The sequence below is a fragment of the Papio anubis genome, chromosome 7 (genome assembly GCF_008728515.1).
Source record: "Papio anubis isolate 15944 chromosome 7, Panubis1.0, whole genome shotgun sequence".
Classification (NCBI taxonomy): domain Eukaryota; kingdom Metazoa; phylum Chordata; class Mammalia; order Primates; family Cercopithecidae; genus Papio; species Papio anubis.
In genome coordinates, this window is record NC_044982.1 from 105,415,399 (window position 1) to 105,434,056 (window position 18,658).

At 47.2% G+C, this 18,658-nt stretch overlaps 1 long non-coding RNA gene and 1 pseudogene across 5 annotated transcripts; one reads left to right on the plus strand and one right to left on the minus strand.

The window, feature by feature from the left end:
• Window positions 1-376: 376 nt before the first annotated feature.
• Window positions 377-7,178, minus strand: LOC101021885 (annotated as a pseudogene).
• Window positions 7,179-7,336: 158 nt separating this feature from the next.
• LOC103881579 lies at window positions 7,337-16,097 on the plus strand. Of its 5 annotated transcripts, XR_004185074.1 has the most exons (5): window positions 7,343-7,448; window positions 7,579-7,629; window positions 8,344-8,467; window positions 9,670-9,706; window positions 10,333-16,097. It is a non-coding gene; the product is annotated as an uncharacterized LOC103881579 (long non-coding RNA). The 5 variants fall into 5 exon arrangements; XR_004185072.1 differs by having other exon boundaries at window positions 7,337-7,629; XR_004185073.1 differs by lacking the exon at window positions 8,344-8,467 and having other exon boundaries at window positions 7,337-7,629.
• The last annotated feature ends 2,561 nt before the right edge of the window (window positions 16,098-18,658 follow it).

Consider the following 18,658-nt stretch of genomic DNA (forward strand, 5'->3'; position numbering starts at 1 on the left):
CTCTGTGTGTATAAATCCCAGTCATAATAGTTTTTGTTCTACTTGATTAAAAAGTATGCCTTGCTTAGCTAATATTATGCACCAAAACCACAACAGTTCAAGAATCTATGATGTTATATAAAGAAACCCAAAATGTACAAAATACAACTATAAAAGCAAGGAACAATGAATGCCATGCAAGATTTTCAACTAAAAGTGGCATGGAAATGCAATTTAAAATAGCAAACAGAAATTCACATAACACTCAAGATAAAAGGTCAGCAGTAAGTTCTAACGTTAAGCGCATCAAGGATTTGTAGCAAACACATTCTTTGCTGGTATAATGGTATAACCAGATCTTCAAATCTATGGAATGAGTCATCTCTGTCCCTCTATCTCAAGAAATTAGCTCTTTTACAGTTGCTTTTATGAAATCTTTTTCTTTCTTGAAGCTTCTAATCATAAGTGGATAATTTTCATAGACCTTTTTGCAAACCTGTTTCATTGTGACTTGGCTTCCAAGTTAGCACTGGCCAGTAATTTCTTTTATTGTTTCCTTTAATTTCATTCAGTTTCTTCAACTTTTTCAAATTAAAGATTCATCTGAACTCTCCCTCAGACTTACTTTTCGTAACTGTTTCGACCTCTCGGTGCCAAGTATCTGCTTTCTTAATGCCACTTTTCTCACAGATTTTTTACTTTAGAAGTAGTTTTCGTTTAGGTTTTTCTTTTGGCTGTCTTTTGGTGGCTCTTCACTTTTCTTATCTTCATCATCTGAAGACTTTTGTTTTTCTTTTCATCTTCATCACTACCAGATTTTATCTGACAGAATTCCAGGACATTTGGTTAGCTTTTAGCCTTCTTGCCATTCCAGAACTGTTCCGCTTCCTTTTACTGCCTTTGCTAGAAGTTGTTTTAAGATTTTGGCAATGGTTTGCCAGAAGACTTGATGCATTAAGAAATTCAAGATCCTCTTTGCTAGTTCACTATTTTACAATTTATCTTCTCCAAATCAAGAACCTCACAGATGCTCTTAACATGGCATTTCTAAATTTTTTCAACATTCCTTCCTTCGCTTTATTGACACCTCCTTTTTTCAAGTGGAAAGCCACTGAACTGACCCACATTCTTCTTTAATGAGGACACAGTGCCTGGCCTGTTGTAAAGCAGTTTGTGTAGATTTCTAAGTTCGTCGGTTTTCTTCTTACTTAGAAAAAAAATGTATCCTCTCCATTTCACAAAGTTTCTGCCCCTTTCCTTGTGCAATTGTAAATGGCTCTCTCTGTAAGGAAGCGGACTTGCATTGTCAACCTCTACTTTTTCTTCTCCTCTTGCCTTCCACGATGGTTCTTTTTCCTCCTCCCCGCCGCCGCCGTTGTCCTCATCCTCTTCCTCTTTCTCCTCTCTGGGACTGGGCATTTCGGTTCTTTTTTCGTCGCGGGCTGGGTGGGGGTTCCCTCTCCCTCCGCAGCAGGGGCCGAGGCGGACATGATGTGAACCGCGGACCCCGCTTGATACTGCATAATCAAATGTTTCAACATATAGAAGATCTCAGTGAACCATTATTTTCAAAGTGACCAATGCATGATGTTATCATATCATGCAAGTGTAAAAGATCCAAAGTTCAAGAAAAATCAAGTTTTGATGGAGTATCAAAAAAGAAGCCAAGGCAACAAGGCAAAACCCTGTCTCTACAAAAAATACAAAAAATTAGCTAGGTGTGGTAGTACACACCTGTAGTCTCAACTACTCTGGAGGCTGAGGTGGGAGGTTCACCCGTGTCCCTAGAGACTGAGGCTCCAGTAAGCCGTGATCATACCACTGCATTCCAGCCTAGGCAACGGAGCAAGATCCCATCTCATAAAAAAGAAAAAAAAGAAATATCCACAATGATGTAAAATGGCCATCTGTATGAGATTGGCCTTTCTTCACATTTTTTCAAGCAAATATCACACAATAAATGGAATGCAGATGCAAATGACAAATCAAACATCAAAGAAATTTGCAAAAGATTTTAGATTGTACTACTTTGGGTTTAGAAATTTTCTTTTCATAAAAGCATTTATAACAATATTTGGTGAGCTGTTAAAGAATATTTTAAATATTTCTGATTTAATTTCTAGTGATAAATACAAATAGATATAACCTACATACACAAAAGCTCCTTGGGCCATCAATACATTTTTACGAGTGTGAAGGAATCCTGACCCCAAAACTTTGAGAACTGCTACCTTCCCCTCCACTTTCTTCCTTCCCTAGAATTTCTTCCTTGGAAGAAACATTCCTTTGCCATTCTACATTAACTTACTTAGTTCCACTGAGGCCAGTTTTGCTACCTCTCTCTCATCTTTCCACATCCCTCTCTTGACACAAAACCTGACCAAAGGAGTCTACCAGCCCACCCCATTTCCAGTGATTAGCTGTCAGGTGGGCTAAGCCAAGCAAATCTGGGTTTTCTCTGAGACTAGTCCTGTCTTTCTGGGAGATATGGAACCACAGGGACAAGATTGGCAACTGAGGGGTGGTCAGAATTCATCTTGCCTAAATGGGAAGAGGTTAGGCAAGTTTCTAGAATGCCAGACTGCTTTCTAGAAAGTCAAAGATAACTATACTTTCTGCCATGACTGTGAGAATGCCCATTTCATTGCACACTTTCTAACATTTTTACCAATCTCATATATAACAGCTGGTACCTAGAAGAAAAAAAGGCTGGGTGGGGTGGTTCATTCCTGAATCCCAGCACTTTGGGAGGCCAAGGTGAGTGGATCACCTGAGGTCAGGAGTTCCAGACCAGCCTGGCCAACATGGTGAAACCTCATCTATACTAAAATTACAAAAATTATCTGGGCATGGTGGCAGGCACCTGTAATCCCAGTTACTCAGGAGGCTGAGGCAGGAGAATCACTTGAACCTGGGAGGTGCAGGTTGTAGTGAGTCAAGATCATGCCTTTGCACTCCAGCCTGGGTGACAAGAGCGAGACTTCATCTCAAAAAAAATTTTTTCCATACAATATAATTTGTTCCATCTCTAGAAAATGAATCAGCAATGAGAAATGAAAGCCACCTCTTGGAAGGTTTCAAGGATTTAGCTCTACCTATTGATGTCCAAAGCATTAGTTAAGGTAGAAAACACACACACACACACACTCTCACTCACTCACTTACCCCTATGTATTCAGTACCAGGAAACATGAATGACTAGATGGTATAGTCATCCAACACAACCACAGAATAACTGAAGGCACTGTGTAGAGGAGTAACTTATGACATGGATCTACAATATTGTTGAGTGAAAAAGCAGATTACAAAAACAAAATCTGATTTTGTAAGGGAGAGGGAACACATACGAGCACAGGAGAAAAGAGATGAGCAGAGGACTGGAAAGATACAAAATTCTCATGGTGGTGCCTTCTGAGTGGTAGAATTATCGGTATGATTTTCTAGTTTTGCCTAAAAATTTTCTAAACTTCTTAAAATAAGTTTTTGTTATGCATATTATAAAACATCCATCACCCCAGGAAACTTCACCTTGAGCACAAACTCTACAATATGTTCAATGTTTGTTCAGTTTAATATTTAAGAGATGATCTTTTTGGAAAGACATCTAAAATGATGACCTATATTTGAACCTATGCATTAATATTTTTCAATAATATGCTTTACATTTTGTAATTTTGATAAGGTTAAGCTTTATAACCGTCTTGAAAACATAAGTGTTCTATTTGTCTTTAAAATATGACCTACAATATGCCAGGTTTTAAACAGTAAATGATGCTCAAAAATCGCAATATAAATTCAGGCAGTGTTCCTTACATGGAGTGTTTAAGTGATTCTAATACTGTTCTTTTTCACTGGTTATGAAAACACAGAACAATTATTTAAGCATCTAAGTATTCAGGTCTTTTGTTTCTCCTCCATTCTATTAGTTTTATAGTAATTTTAAGGCCTGTGAGGATGAAGTTGTCTGTGACAGCTACCACAAAGCTTACTATAAGCAGACAAATTTCAAACAGGTTTATCACCACTACCATCCCCACCATACAACTGTCTCAATCAAGGGCAACACAATTCAAGGTTAGCAAGGCAAACTCTTTACCTGTCACTGCTTAAGAAAGGATTTTTTGGTCTTATTTAGAAATAACTTTCTGTATCTATTTTTCTCCACAAATCCACTGAGACCAACGTGTGGCTCTATCTCAAGCACCAACAAGCAAAACTGCCTGCCAGTATGTTCATTTTCTGTATCTTTCTAAATGTAGGGCATGGCTATCTTTTGATATCATAATTTTTTGAAGACTGATGCAGAAACTTCTTCTTGAAAGTTCAGCCGGGTGCAGTAGCTCATGTCTGTAATCCCAGCACTTTGGGAGGCTGAGGCAGGCAGATCACGAAGTCAGGAGTTCAAGACCAGCCTGGCCAACATGGTGAAACCTGTCTCTACTAATACTACAAAAATTAGCCAGATGCGGTAGGAGGTGCCTGTAATCCCAGCTACTCAGGAGGCTGAGGCAGGAAAATCACTTGAGCCTGGCTGGCAGAGGTTCCAGTGAGTCAAGATCGTACCACTGCACTCCAGCCTGGCTGATAGAGTGACACTCTGTCCCCACACAAAAAAAAATTCAGATATACAGCAGTTGTAATTCTTCTGAAGGCTGGTTATGGGACACATTACTTTCATACTTTGCTGTTCAATAAATATGGGGTGGAGAATAAAGTAAATTGACAGAATTATCATATAAAATAAAATTCTAAGTCCTCTGAAAACAAACGAAACTTAAAACACACACACACACACACAAACGGTTTTCCCTGCTAATCATTTTACAACCACGTAGATAACCCAGAGCCCACAAAAGCAGAATAAAAATTCTAACACTTGGTAAAATGAAAATGCACATATATCCCTGTCATCTAAAAAAATGCTTAAGGATTCAAAGACAGAGAGCAATTACAGCTACTGAGAACATCATTGTAAGCAAACTGAGGCAGAGAAAGGAAACGTGCTGATGAGGATTTGAACCACCTAAGCTGCAGAAACCCACTGGGGGTTTCCTAGGTTCCGAGCTGGCATTATCTTTCAGAACGATCTTCTAGAAGAGATCACATAACACTGTTACAAAGGATCTGGAGAAAGGGACCCTGGCTTCATGACTCCGACTCTCCAGTCATGATTTACATTTTCACTTCTTACACTCTCTTTCATATGAAGTCAATTTACAGACTTTCATCAAGCCCTTAGAGACTTTTTGTACTATCCACGACAAGTTCTTGATGTTATCTCTGCACTTTTGACAAATTCTTAGCAGTTAACTTACAAGGCAGTTAAGATTTTTGTTCCAGCACAACATAGTTAGGATAGGGTCAGACATTCAACAAAACAAATATTTCCCAAGCATTTATTGAGTGGGAGATAAAAAGCACAAAGCATAATTATAAAACATTCTCCCCTGCCACCATAAACATTTTTTTAAAGCCTTACAGAACACAGTATAACATGACCAAAGCAAAAATAGTAAGGACGAAAGAGAGGAGGAAGGGGAAATATCAGCATAAACTAAATATGACCCAGAAGAGCCTTGATGGTCAGACATGCAAAGCCAAATTGGGTAGGGTTAGTGGGTGGCTGTCAGGGGCACATTCTACAGGGGAAAAATAGCTGATACAGAAGCCTGAAAGGAAAAGCAGGCAGAGCGCCTGTACAGGACTCTTACCTGCAGCATCCACGGTACAATGCGCCTTTCCAGAACATAGCAGTGGCCAGCCCGGCCCTGGGGAGAGGGATCGCTCAAACAGCACCAGAGGCTGCATTCCAACTTTTCCTCCCTCAACGAGTCCGTTTTCATTGTTAGTTTCTCCTTAAACACAAACTTAAAAACGATTGGCTGAACATGCAGGAACAAGGAAAACCTGACTGAAGAATGAGGCCTTTACACTTAAGGGCCTTGGGTCCGCGTAAAGTTGCTCAGGTCTGTAATCACACAACTTTGGGAGGCAGAGGTGGGTCATTTGAGGTCAGGAGTTCGAGACCAGCCTGGCCAACAAGGTGAAACCCCATCTCTACTAAACAACGCAAAAGTTAGCCACGCATGGCGGCGGGCGCCTGTAATCCCAGCTACTTGGGAGGCTGAGGCAGGAGAATCACTTGAACCCATGGATTGTCAAGAGAAGGAGGCTGCAGTAAGCCGAGATCGCCCCACTGCACTGCAGCCTGGGCGACAGAGTGAGACTCCATCTCAACAAGCGCCTGCCATCATGCCCAGCTAACTTTTGTATTTTTAGTAAAGACAGGGTTTTACCATGTTGGCCAGGCTGGTCTAGAACTCCTGACCTCAGGTGATCCACCCCCCTCAGCCTCCCAAAGTGCTAGGATTACAGGAAAGAGCCACTGCGCCCTGTCAAAAACAGAAAATCTTAAAGGCCTTTCCCTTTTCCCCGCCTGGGCTCAAACATCAGCTGGAGCCGCCCTGCCACGCCCCCTCGCGGTTCTGGGGAGCAGGCCGGCTGACTGAGCGCGATCATGGTCCCCGAAAGGGCTGCGGGCGACGCGGGCTCCCAGCTCGGGGCTCCGGGACGAGGGCGAGAGGTGCCAGCAGCCCCCAAGCCAGCCCCCCGCAAGGAGAAAGAGAGATGCGCCCTCCGCCTCCTCCCACCCAAGCCTCAGGCAGTCCTGGCTATCGGGGCGGGCTAGTCACAGGAGTAAGGGGCGCGTTGGCCCCGCCCGGAGAACCAGGGCCTCTCCCGGGCAGGCTCCCCTTTGTCCCGGTACTTCCGGAGCCTCCTCTCCACCCTCGCCCTGCCCCTTGGGGCCGCCGCTGGGCGCTGACACGGACACGGACCCACAGACGCGGACATCTTACCCTCATCTCCGGCGGCAGGGGCGCGGAAGGTGAGCCGGTGAGGAGCCGCTGTTATGGCCGCGACCACCCGGTGGGGCCGCTCCGCTGCGCTCTCGCGGCTCCGCCTCTTCCCACTGCCTTGACTCTAGTCGGAGCACTGCAGGGAAACCGCAAGGGACACCGAGGCCTCTGCAGGGAGCTGTGGGGCGGCCCCTGGGCGGCTGCTCCCCTTGTAACCGACTCCACCGACAGGAGGCGGGGCTCCTGTGAAGCGGCAGCTTAAAAGGGCAACAGCACCACCGCCCCCGCTGCGGCCTGGGAAGGGGCTGCCTCCACCCCGTACCCCTCCCTCTCATCCCTCACCCCTCACCCCTCACCCCTCACCCCCCACCCGTCACTCCCGCGCGCCCAGTGAGCACCCATTTCGGCGGGTGCAGGAGTCCAGAGCATGGGCGCGCTTCCGGCTGCCCTCTCCTTGCCTTGACCCAACACTACTGGACCCATCTGGTCCGTTCCTCACACTGGCAGACTGGAGGCTCCGGGCGGCACAACCGCCAATGTGTGTGTGTTTTGGCGGGGAGGCACAAAACCACCAACTCGTGTGTGTGTCTCCCAAGGGAACAGCACTGCTGAGTTCAGGCTGAGTATTAGCTCGTAGACTGTCAGCAAAATACAGTCACAAGAAGGCTATGTGCTGTTTTGTCTTTTGCAGTGACATCATGTTTGCAGTGACATCATGTGGCTCATGTTTTATGTTTTTCAGAGTTCATTAGTTTCTGTTTGTTCTCAGTTAATATCCAGCTCAATAGATTGTGTAAGTAGAATACCCCCTGAAAGTCACCAACATAAAATATAGTGAAAAATTTGTCACCCACTTAAACTATAGTTGAAAACATGTACTCATTAGTTTTGTGTAGCCGACACTGGATACTGGGTAAGGGCACAGGATCCCAGGGCTAGACTGCCTGGGTTCAAGTTCCGATTGAGCCACTTGCTGGCTTTGAAATGCTTGACAGCTTTAAGCCTCAGTTTCTTTTCTTTTCTTTTCTTTTTTTTTTTAAACTTAATCCCAAATGTGATAGTAAGTCTCAGTTTCTTGATCTGAAAAACAGAAATTATTCAATGAGAGTCTGTATGAAAACTTTAAAGGTTTTAAAGCCCCTATCTGGCTCAGGAAAGTTCTCAGCTTTAGCTGTTAAAGTTTTAAAAGCCACTTTAAAGTTTTTAAAGTCACTGCCTGGCTCAGGAAAGCCCTCAGCTTTAGCCATTGATAGCTATGATTATTATTGTGCTGGGTACACATGCATTAATGAGGCAGGAAAATGCTCAAGGATAACAACCGATACCCAGATTATCTCATCAGACCGAGACAGATGCGTATGCGTGCATGCTCATGTTTTAGCTCAGAGCCATTTGTCTAAAAGGCTGTTGAATTCAGAGGCCCAGGCAGTATCAACTTTACTTTGTAGTGGAGCCATCAGTTTTGTTAATCAATGAAATTGACATAACACTCTTTTTTTCTTTTTAGCACCAGCCATGTGCCTAGAGCTAACTGTGTCAAGAAGAGCATGCTTCAAGTGGCTGGAGTGAGCAGTTCAACCTGTGGAGGAATGAGAAATGATAGTGTTGAGACCAGAAACACAAAACCCAGGGTAAGGTAGGAATCACTGAAAGTCAGGCAAAGGAACTGGCATCCAGTGATGCGTCAGGCTTTGCCAGCCTCTGGCCCACAGGTGGCTTAGGAGGAAAAATTAGAGATCCAGACCCGAGGCACAGATCCTGAGGAATGCGGCAGCTCTGGGCTGTCTGGCGAGAGTCAGGTGCTGCTTCATCCTGGGAGCTTTAGGCAAGTCCCTTTTCCTCCCAGAGCTCCAGTATCCCTTCTATCAAATGATGATGTTCTGCCTTTCTCCCAGGATGGCTGTGGGGGTCCGAGGAGGCAGTGGCCATAAAGGGATGCTATATTAACTGCAGATGCAGCCGTGGGAGCACTTTGCTGGCTGCGTGAGTTCAGACTCTTCAGGCTATTGGCACCAGGGTCTATGGTGGTGTGACATGTGGGATGTAAGGTTTGATGCCTGCTCCGACTCGTCTTGCTAACACACACGCTAAACATTTGACAAATCATGGCCGAGGAAAGGGCAGTCCTGGGGAGAGCTGCCTTCCAAGGCAGGCTGGCTTCAATGCAGTCCGGGGCATGACTGAGATAGGCTTATGTGGTGAGGAATTGGAGAATAACTGGGTAAAAAGCTGCCATGGGCAGAGGTGTAGTGTGGAGTCGCGCTCGAGGGACTGGCCAAAGCAGGGAGCAGGAACAGAATGAGGAAGAGGAAGCTCTGTATGGGGGAGGTGGGGCATAGAGGTGGAGAGGGAACCTTCAAAAGGGGAATCTGAAGAGTGTGACTTATTTGGGGTTCAATGCTGTAGGCAGTAGGGAGCCATGGAAGGCTCTTAGGTGGAAAGTATGACAGCTGGACATTGGTGGAGGCAAGCCCTGTCTCCATGAGGCAAGCGTGGGGTGGTCCTCTGAGCACACCAGGCACGGTGGTGGGCTGGTGGAAATGCCTCGTAGAGCATGCAATGTTGTGACTCTGCCTTGTGCCAGTGTGCCCGTGTGGCTGCATGTCCCAGATCCATGCGGCACCTGCCAGGTGAGGGAGTGCTGGGCACCTGCAGGTGGCAGAGAAGGCAGCGTATGCGTGTTTTTTGTGGGCATGTGTGTTAGTGTGTGCATGCAGGCCGTGGGGCCTCACAGCATGTGTGTGCACACTCCGGCGTGTGCGTGTGTGTCCCCCACCCTCAGGCTGCTCCACCATGCGTGTGACCTGCCATGTGATTTGATGCTGTCTTTCAGAATCACTATCGGTGTTCCCTGAGGAGCGTCAGCCTTGGTAGGTACATGCGTTGCTGCCTGCTGCATGAAGGTCTGCCTGCCCGCTGCCCCAGCCCCACATGGGGGCACACCTGAGACTCAGAGGCCAGGCTCCCTGCCCCTCCCTTCTGGGCTGCAGACTTGCTCTTTGCCTCTTTCTGTCCTTGTGCTGCTGGCTGTCACCTCCCTGCTTGCTGAGCCATGGGACTGGTGTCACTGCTCCAAGGCCTCCATGGCTGGGCCACAGGGCTCTTAGGGCAATCCCATGCCAAACTGGCAGATGTGGAGCCAGCCATCAGAGGAAGGACCCACAGAGCTTGTGGTTTTATGGTGTAAGGGGCTGGAAGCTTGGAGGGTTGTGTGTGGGGCGCGGAATCTGGTCAGAGATCTGGGCACATCATCCTGGGCACTGTACCTGTCATGCAGTCTGGGTCATGCCAGGGCAGGGTATCCAGCTCCCAGCCTGGGGTGCAGAGAGCCAAATCACTGCAGATTAGGATGATGGTTAGGGTCCCACATCCTCTATCTGTCGCTTAATCCAGTGGTGATCGAGGATAAAAGCCTGAGAGTCCCATACACACAGTCATCCCACAACACACTTCACAGACCAGGCAGGGACACACAGTCCCCTTCCCTCCCTCCCAGGTACCATCATAGCTGCTAGTGTGGACTGAAGGCAGGGTCCCTGGCCCCCGCTGAAGCACTACCGCCGACCAGCAGGCTCACTCACCTTGGCCTGTTGCTCCTAGGGGTCTCCTGTGCTATTCAGCCAAGGAGACCACAGTGCCTGCTGGCCCAGCCAAATCCTGCCTAGCGAGCCCACCTGCCTGTCCTGCCACGGACTCTCCCTCTTCTGCTTTTCCCATCATAAAGGGCCCAGCCTCACCTATGCAACCTGCAGCCCCCTGCCTACCAGTTGAGGCTCCCCTGTTAGACTTATAAGTCTATGTCCGTGGCATCGGGCTACCTGTCCTCCTTGCCTTCCCCAGGGTCCCTCAGAGGACCCTGAGCTTTCTGACTGCCCAGAGGGGCCTGTGGTGCTCACTCCAGCCAGCCATCCCCTTATAGCTTCACCATTTTGTTTCAAGCAGTGTTCCTTCTCTATCAGGCCTGGTGGCTGTTGGGTGGGGCTCCCCAAGCAAGAGGTGGCCCTGGGCCAGTGGGTTGGAAGACGGTGACCAGAAAAGAGGGAAGTCCTGGGGGCTGGCATTGGTCTGAACTGTGGGTGGACTGCCTGGATGCTATGAGAGAGGTCAGCGTGTGTGGGGTGCGGAGGACCGCCGCAGCCCCCGGGCACTACCTATGAAGCTCTGGCTTCTCCCTCCATCTTCTTCCCCTTTCCCTTCCAGCCTCTCTTTTCCAGGAACCTTGCCATGCCCACACTTACACTCTCCCCTTCCCGGCCCTCTCGCAGCTGCTACGGTGCACCCATGCTCTGTACTTGCCTCACCAGCTCTGGCTTTTCTCTAACCTGTTTTCTCTCTGCGTTCTCTCCAATGCCAGCTAATTGGGTCAGGCAAGTCCATCCCGTCCTGAGAGCCCCAGGTCCCACTTTGACCTCTGAAGTGATGAACAGATCCTCCTCTTCTCAGAGACCTCCTCTCCAAGCCTGCCTGGGTGGGTGCCCTGTGACTTGACAGTGGCTCCCACAGCCCCAGAGCCAGCCCCCTTCATCTTTGACTTAGTCTGTTGTAGTGGTGAGCTGCCACATCCAGCTGTGACCATTGCTGAAAACTTGTGCCCCCTCTGTGGTATGCCCCTGCCCTGTTCTATAAATAGCTATAAATACACACACACACACGTGGCTGACTGCCTGGCCTCTAGCACTGGGAATCAGTCCTCGTGCTGTCCTTGCGGAGACTTGTGGCCCAACAAGAGGAAGCTGTCTCCTGACATTGCCCCTCGAAAGGGCACCACCTCCAGGGAGCCTCCCTGTCATGCCCGGCCTGTGGACAGCCAGCCCCCGCCATCCTTCCCGCCTTCTGGGCAAGCATGGGGGTGCTGTGCGGGCAGCTCTGTGGACTGACAGTCTTCCAGTCCTACTCTCCCTCGGCTGAGACCCCAACTCATTTCTGGATGACAGAGAATGTGTCCTCTGCTGGGTGTGTTTTCTGTGGAGCTCAGGGGAGGGAAAAGTCCAAGCCATTTTTATGCTTTTGGGAGCGGTGAAAAGGTCACACCCTTTCCAAGGGACTCTTTTCCTGGAAAGTCCCTGGAGCTTAGCTGGCTCTTATCTTGTGACGCCGGCTCTGGCCACTAGGGGGCAGGGCCGTGAACTCAGCCTGGAGGGAGCCTGCGGGGCAGCAGGCACTCTGGACAGACAGCCCACCTGGTGCAGACAGGAGAAGGAGGCAGGAGGACGGAATGGAAGACACCTGGGGTGGGTGAAAGTCAGTGCTGGTATCTGTCTTCCCGGCCACAGCTAGATCAGTCTTCTGAACCTGTTGGCCGTCAGGGCTGCACTGTGCCCATTAGGCACCATGGCAGTCCCTGTGAAATCTACCAGGTGTCACCAGGCAGCATACAGGCAACAGGCCTGGAAGATCCCCAGCAGCCCAACTGGACATGCTCAGACGCTCTGGGGCTCCTCTTTCAATGGGACAAACTGCAGGACCCACTGAGGGAAACGGGAACATACCAGGCTGAGCAGTATGGCTAAATCCATTTATTCCCAAATAAAAAACAAGAAAACGGGAGTCCCGTCACTAGGGAGCCATGACTCCATCCCTGCCTCCTTCCTCGCTCCTATGCTAGCAATAAATAAGTTTCCCAGCTGCAAATAACTATCAGAACCTCTTCTTCATATGCCAGCTGCAACCTCCGCTAGGTACGATACATACAGAATGTTACACAGATACAGTATGTACATGGGGGAAGGGCGGGTCACCCCTAGCAGCCCGTGCCCTCGCCTGGTCTACAGTTAGCTCCACTGTCCCGCCTCAGATGCCTCTCTGAGTAAGATGATGGGAGCACCCCTGAGGAAAAAGTAAGGAGGCCATCACACCTCCTCCAAACAAACCAACTCCATCAACCTCTGGCTCTTAAATAACAAACATCATCATCCAGAAATGTAAAGACTCAGCCTTGGTCAAGGTGGTAAAGGGTCTGTTTCTCTCCCTCCATTAGACAGGGGTCTTGTGTTGCTACCTAATGATAAAGGGGTGACTGGGAAGGGGTTGTAGGGACATAGTGTGGGCGAAGACTGCAGACCCACTTCCCCAGGCTTATGCTGACAGGGGCCTGCTTTTATTTATTTTTATTCCATGATTTTTTTTAAATCCAGTAACTTCTTTTTCATAACTTTTAAAAAAACTTTGCATAAAACTTTTTTTTAACTTTTTTTCACAACTTTTTTGTCACAACTTTTCCACCGTATTTTTTATCCCATAACTTTTTCATTCCACAACTTTTAATTCCTGTAACCTTTTTAGTTTATGTTCTTTTAATAAACACACTTACATAGTTACAATTTTGTGAGAATAAAAACTGATTATCTCATGCCAATGTTCCCGGCATTTGCACAGTCTCAATACCTTTAATACTAGAATTTTCAAGACACACAAAATTTTAAGGCAAAAACAGCACCTTGCAACAATTTCATAATTTATTACATTATAGTAGCATCACAGAAGCAGTCAAGAATGCCACGTTAGACAAAAGTCAGTATTTCTATTATACATTCTGTTTACAAGAAATCATAAGTTGGTCAAAGTAAGTCTAAGAAAACTTGGCAAATAAAGCTTTGGACTGGAACTGGCATTTCTTTCTCTACTTTTCCTTCCCCTAGATTCTTTCTTTTAAACTATGGTGTTCATATTTTAAAATGTTTTAACTTATTTCAAGACATTAATACAGCAGTTACGTTTTTGAATAGTTATTTGAAAGTGACTGTAAGATAAAGTTTTAGAGAAGCTATTATGGATAGGGGTGATTTACATTTTCATGTTTTGTAGAAAGCAGCTTTGGTTTTAGAACTGAGTTTTTTCATTTTGGGAAAACCTATCAGGTTTAATCAAACACTTTAAAAATAATTTTCATATATTGCAGTCTTTCAATAGGCATTTTGATTCTTTACTTCCTACAGAAATTCAAATTTATTCAGTTGAACTCACACTTTAACTCTAACCTTCTAATGTCGCCTTCTAAGCAAATTGAAAGCTGCCTTATACTGAATGAGGAAGAGAACAAATACTTGGCTGAATGAGGTATTGCAAATGACTGCATACACTTAGAAGAAAGACTTAAGTTATTGTCATAGGATTTCCATCTTTTTAGCTTTTTCTTAAACTTATGACAAAATACCTACACAAAGAGTAGTATTTCAGGTAATATAGCACATTTATTTTTCAAACTGACATTCAGCTTAAATATGCCGGTATGTGATTTAATCCATAGGTCCCTGATGAACACATTATTGTCAGATAGGTTACAGATGCTAAACGCTATCTGAAGGTCATTCCTAGACATTTATATGTGTCAGGGTAAAAGTGAAGTGATTTGAACTATCAAAATACCTTTGAAATAATTTCTCAATGTATTAGAAAAACCCAGTTTCAGAATGATAAAGAAAAACTGTTAGACCAAATAATTTGGCTAATTAACAGTGGTACAATCCCTTTTTAGGTGATAATCCCTTTTTAGGTTATCAAAAAGGAGTAATATCTTCATGAGTCCAGAGCACATACAAATCCTAAGGGGAGTACCATAGTAACGCACTCATTCTTGGCTCCAAAACAAATGAAACGTATTCTATCCTGCACACATCTGCCAGAGCAGGCCACTTTCCTCTTTTGGGAGATTTAAAAATCTGCCCAAAATGTTATTACGCCCATCCCCAATACACAGAAAAAGGGAGAAAGGCTCTCTCCAGTGTTCCATCTTTAAACAACTGTAAATGTCACTACTCACAGTGGCACATTACAAACTAATAAACAGCGCACTTGAGGGCAAACCACATATTGAGCTAATGAAGAGCTCACTGTGATTAGGAGTCGATCAAGCATACTAGCAGAACATAAGCAAATTTTATCTGAATTCTGTAATGAATATACATGCTGCAATAACATTAAAAAATCATGGCAGCCTATTCCAAACCAGCAAGAACAGTTTTGTGCATATAGTGGGTCTTTGCGTGTTTGAACTCCCAACACATAGGGCAAACTCGATATGCGTGCTAATGACCTACAGTTATCAAATAAAAAGAAAAATGTTAAAGGATGCCATAGTGAACATGAGGGAAAGACCCACTTGAATTTTTACAAATAAATTTATATTAAGTTAGAAACACAAATAAACATGAGTGGCTCTAACGTTCAAATGAAGTAAATGAATTGTGTAGGAGATTAACCCCTAAACTTTTTTTGTTTGTTTGTTTTTAAATTTCTTGACCAGCTCTTAGATGATGGTGATGTTTATCTCCCTGATCTCAGGACTGTGAAAACAATGGCATGCAGGGGTTGCTGCCCAAGCCTCGGTGCTCCTGGAGAGTCCTGCGTTAGAGGAAGCAGCTGCAAGATCTGCTGTGCTGTGGGGTTGTCGTGGGGAGAACCCTCTCTGGCCTCTCCTGGTGCAGGCTCGACGCTGTCAGTGAGGCTCAGCCACGAAGATCTTCAGACAGAGGGAGGAGGGGATCTGAGGTCAGTGCGAGCCTCCCCTGCTCCTGCCCGCCCACCCCGCCTGAGCGCTCTACCCACCACCCTGCTTGTCAGCACACCCAAGCTAATGCGGGATTGGGGCTCCTAGAGCGGGCTGATCAGCAGGGCTCTGGGCAGTGGTCAAGAATTTGTCGTGCCCCTCATTATGGTCACCCACAAGCCACAACACCTGTCCCTGCAGCTCCAGCAGGTTCACCTGGAGGGAGGGGTGCTTAGCTGCCATGCCGGTGCCAGTGCCCAAATTCACCCTCACCCCTACTCCCACCCCCACAGAGATGTTGCACACCCTACTTGCATCTCCTGGTCCTGGGCCAGCCTGATGATGTCCTCCTCTCCCAGTGACGCATTTTGGCACTGCCCCCTGTCTGGTGTACTTTCCTGTGAGAGGACACAACTCAGATGCTGAGGCCCCTCTGACGGCCCTGCAGCTCCCCCTGCCGTACCCTGGCCTCCCGCTCACTTATGGTGTCTGTCCCGAGAGGTGGATGAATCGAAGCTCTAGTTTCTCCCCATGCTCCTTCAGGTCCACCTTGTCCTCCATAAAGTTGCTCTGGAGCCAAAATAATGGGGTCACATCTCAAGAACCACCTGCCTTGCCCCACCCACACCGTTCTTGGCCCCCTGAAGGGCTCGGTGGGTCTCCCCACACACAGACTCACCCCCAGTCCCTGGGGTCCTCTGGGATGAAGCCCTTGGGTGAGCCAGGGGCTGGCAGCACACCCTTTGCTCTTCCTGGGCACTGGCTCCAGCGTCGTTTGAAAAATGCCTGCAGAGGCAAAGAGGTGAAGGTATTCTTGTAAGGACATACACAGAACAACCCGGGGCAGGGGTGGGCGCCCAGCCCTTCCCATGGGGCTCAGAGTGTGCACCTGTTGGTCACAGGTGAAATGGTGTTTGACCACTGGCTCCCAGAAGGAGTGAAAGTCACAGAAATCAGAGAAGGCAGGAAACCAAGAACATAAGGGGATCTGGGAGGGACCAGCGAGGAAGGTGACAAAGTAGGGGCAGGGAAAGTCAGGCTCACCTGACCTCCTGGCTCTCCCGGTCCTCAGGGATGTCCTGCATGGGCTGAGGTGCCTCCTCCTCCTCACTGTCCAGATGTCCTCCTCCATCCCTTCTAGGGAGTGGCCAGAGGGGTCCTCAGACAACCCAACAAGGGAAGTGGGGGCCCACCTCTGCCCCCACCCTCACTGTGTAGCCCTGAGCCAGCCCATTCCCAGAGGGGAATGAGCTGTTCTGTATTATTACTTTTAAGAACCAAGATCTTGCTATACTGCCCAGGCACAGTCCCACTACCGATTGGTGCCGGAGTCCTGACCTGGTCCCTTTCTGACCTGGGCCAGTTCTCCCGTCCTTAGGCAACCTGATGGCCTCCTGCTCCCAGGAGGTCACCATATTGATACCGAACTTAGCGCGGACACCCGGTCGGCATAATGACCAGCTGTGTTAAAGGTCTCTTCCAACTCCTCAATCCTATGCTGCTAACAGTCCCCCTTTCCTCCTGGGGCTCTCGCCTCTTCCTCCGAGTGGTCTCCCGTACCTTCCCCAGGGAGAGCCATGAGGCTCAACCTGGCTTTAGCTGCTGTTTCTGCTGGCTGGTAGCTTCCAGGTGCTCCTAAGAGGCCAGGAAAGAGGGTGAGAAGGCACGGAGGTTGCCAGGTTGTCCCTCTTGGGGCCCTGTCCTCAGCAACTCCCTCCCCTGGGTCTCCTGCAACTTTTGGTGGGCCATCTTAGCTACCACTTTGCCTTGAGCTTCCTGCTGCAGCTGGTCCAGGAGCTGGGTTTGCAGCAGCACTGCTCAGCAGCACCTCTTCAGAGGTCAGGCTAAGCGATGGTGGCCACCGCTGATAAGCAGGTACTGCTGCAGGTGACCCGGGTACTGGTCTCGCTGCTCTGAGCCTCTTGGCTCTTCAGCTCCACCTGCAGGAAGACCTTGGGCATGAGGGCATGTGGTGGCTAGCTTCCAGATTCCTGGCCCATTAATAGGGTAGTGAGGGCACTGTGGTGCTCTGTGGCCTGTCCAGGCCCCTGGTCCCTTGCTCCAGGCCTAATGTCTCCCTTGCCTAGAACCCCATGCCTCCCTCCCCAGCCTCAAATTTCAGGTCCTTCTTCCAACTATTTAAACTGTAAGCCACAGACTGGTCTGCCTAGCAGCAAGGGTGGGAGTTCCCTGGTTGTCCCTGGATTTGTAGTGCTGCCCTTTCCAGAGATTTGAGGCGGAGCCAGATATCCAAAAAGAGGGCATGAGTGGGGAATCAGTAATACAGTCTACTTCAACAAGAAAGTATAAAGTAGAGGCAGTGGCTTATGTGCTGTAATCCCAGCACTTTAGGAGGCCGAGGCAGGTGGATTACTTAAACTCAGGAATTTGAGACCAGACTGGGCAACATGGCAAAACCCCATCTCTACTAAGAATACAAAAAATTAGCTGGGTGTGGTGGCACATGCCTGTAGTCCCAGCTACTTAGGAGGTTGAGGTGAGAGGCTTGCTTGAGCCCAGGAAGTTGAGGCTGCAGTGAGCCGAGATCACCGTGCCACTGCACTCCAGCCTGGGTGACAGAGCGAGACCCTGTCTCAAAAAAAAAAAAAAAAAAAAAAAAAAGGGTTTAAAGTAGAAGCATCTCTATGCATGACTGAAGTCATGCTTTCCATGTATTTTTTTCCAACTTGCCTTTTTTCTCTCTAAAATACTGTATTTTAAGCTTTCTCCCTGGTACTGGCACTCATAAGCATTATTTCTGAATGGTTGTATCAGGATCCATTATCTGACTCATTGTCCATACCGGAGATACTGCACTCTTTCTGCCATACCAGTCACCCTTCTGACCCCGCTCTGTGTCCAGTTATCTACTAATATACATACTCGATCTATTTAGGACTTAAAGTTAAGAATAAATAGTTATCCCAGCTACTCAGGAGGCCGAGGCAGGAGAATGGCATGAACTCCGAGGCGGAGCTTTGCAGGAGCCCAGATCAGCACTGCACTCCAGCCTGGGCGACAGAGCAAGACTCTGTCTCAAAAATAAATAAATAAATAAATAGTTATCATAGTTCCTAACACTTCAAAAAGAATGTATCTTCCTAAAAATAGAATGGCTTGGTGGTTATGATAATTTTACGTTAGTCAACCGGGATATTGAAATAAACATTTCATTTCTTCTTGTATCTATTTTTCACTTCTCTGTCATTTTGATGGGTAAAGTTTCATTTGGAAGGATTTTTATTTCACAATAGAAATAGCATATGACATGAGAATGAGAACTCTGAAAGGTTCAACTTTCTAGTAATTAGTTTCCTAAGATTGTCACAAGCTACCA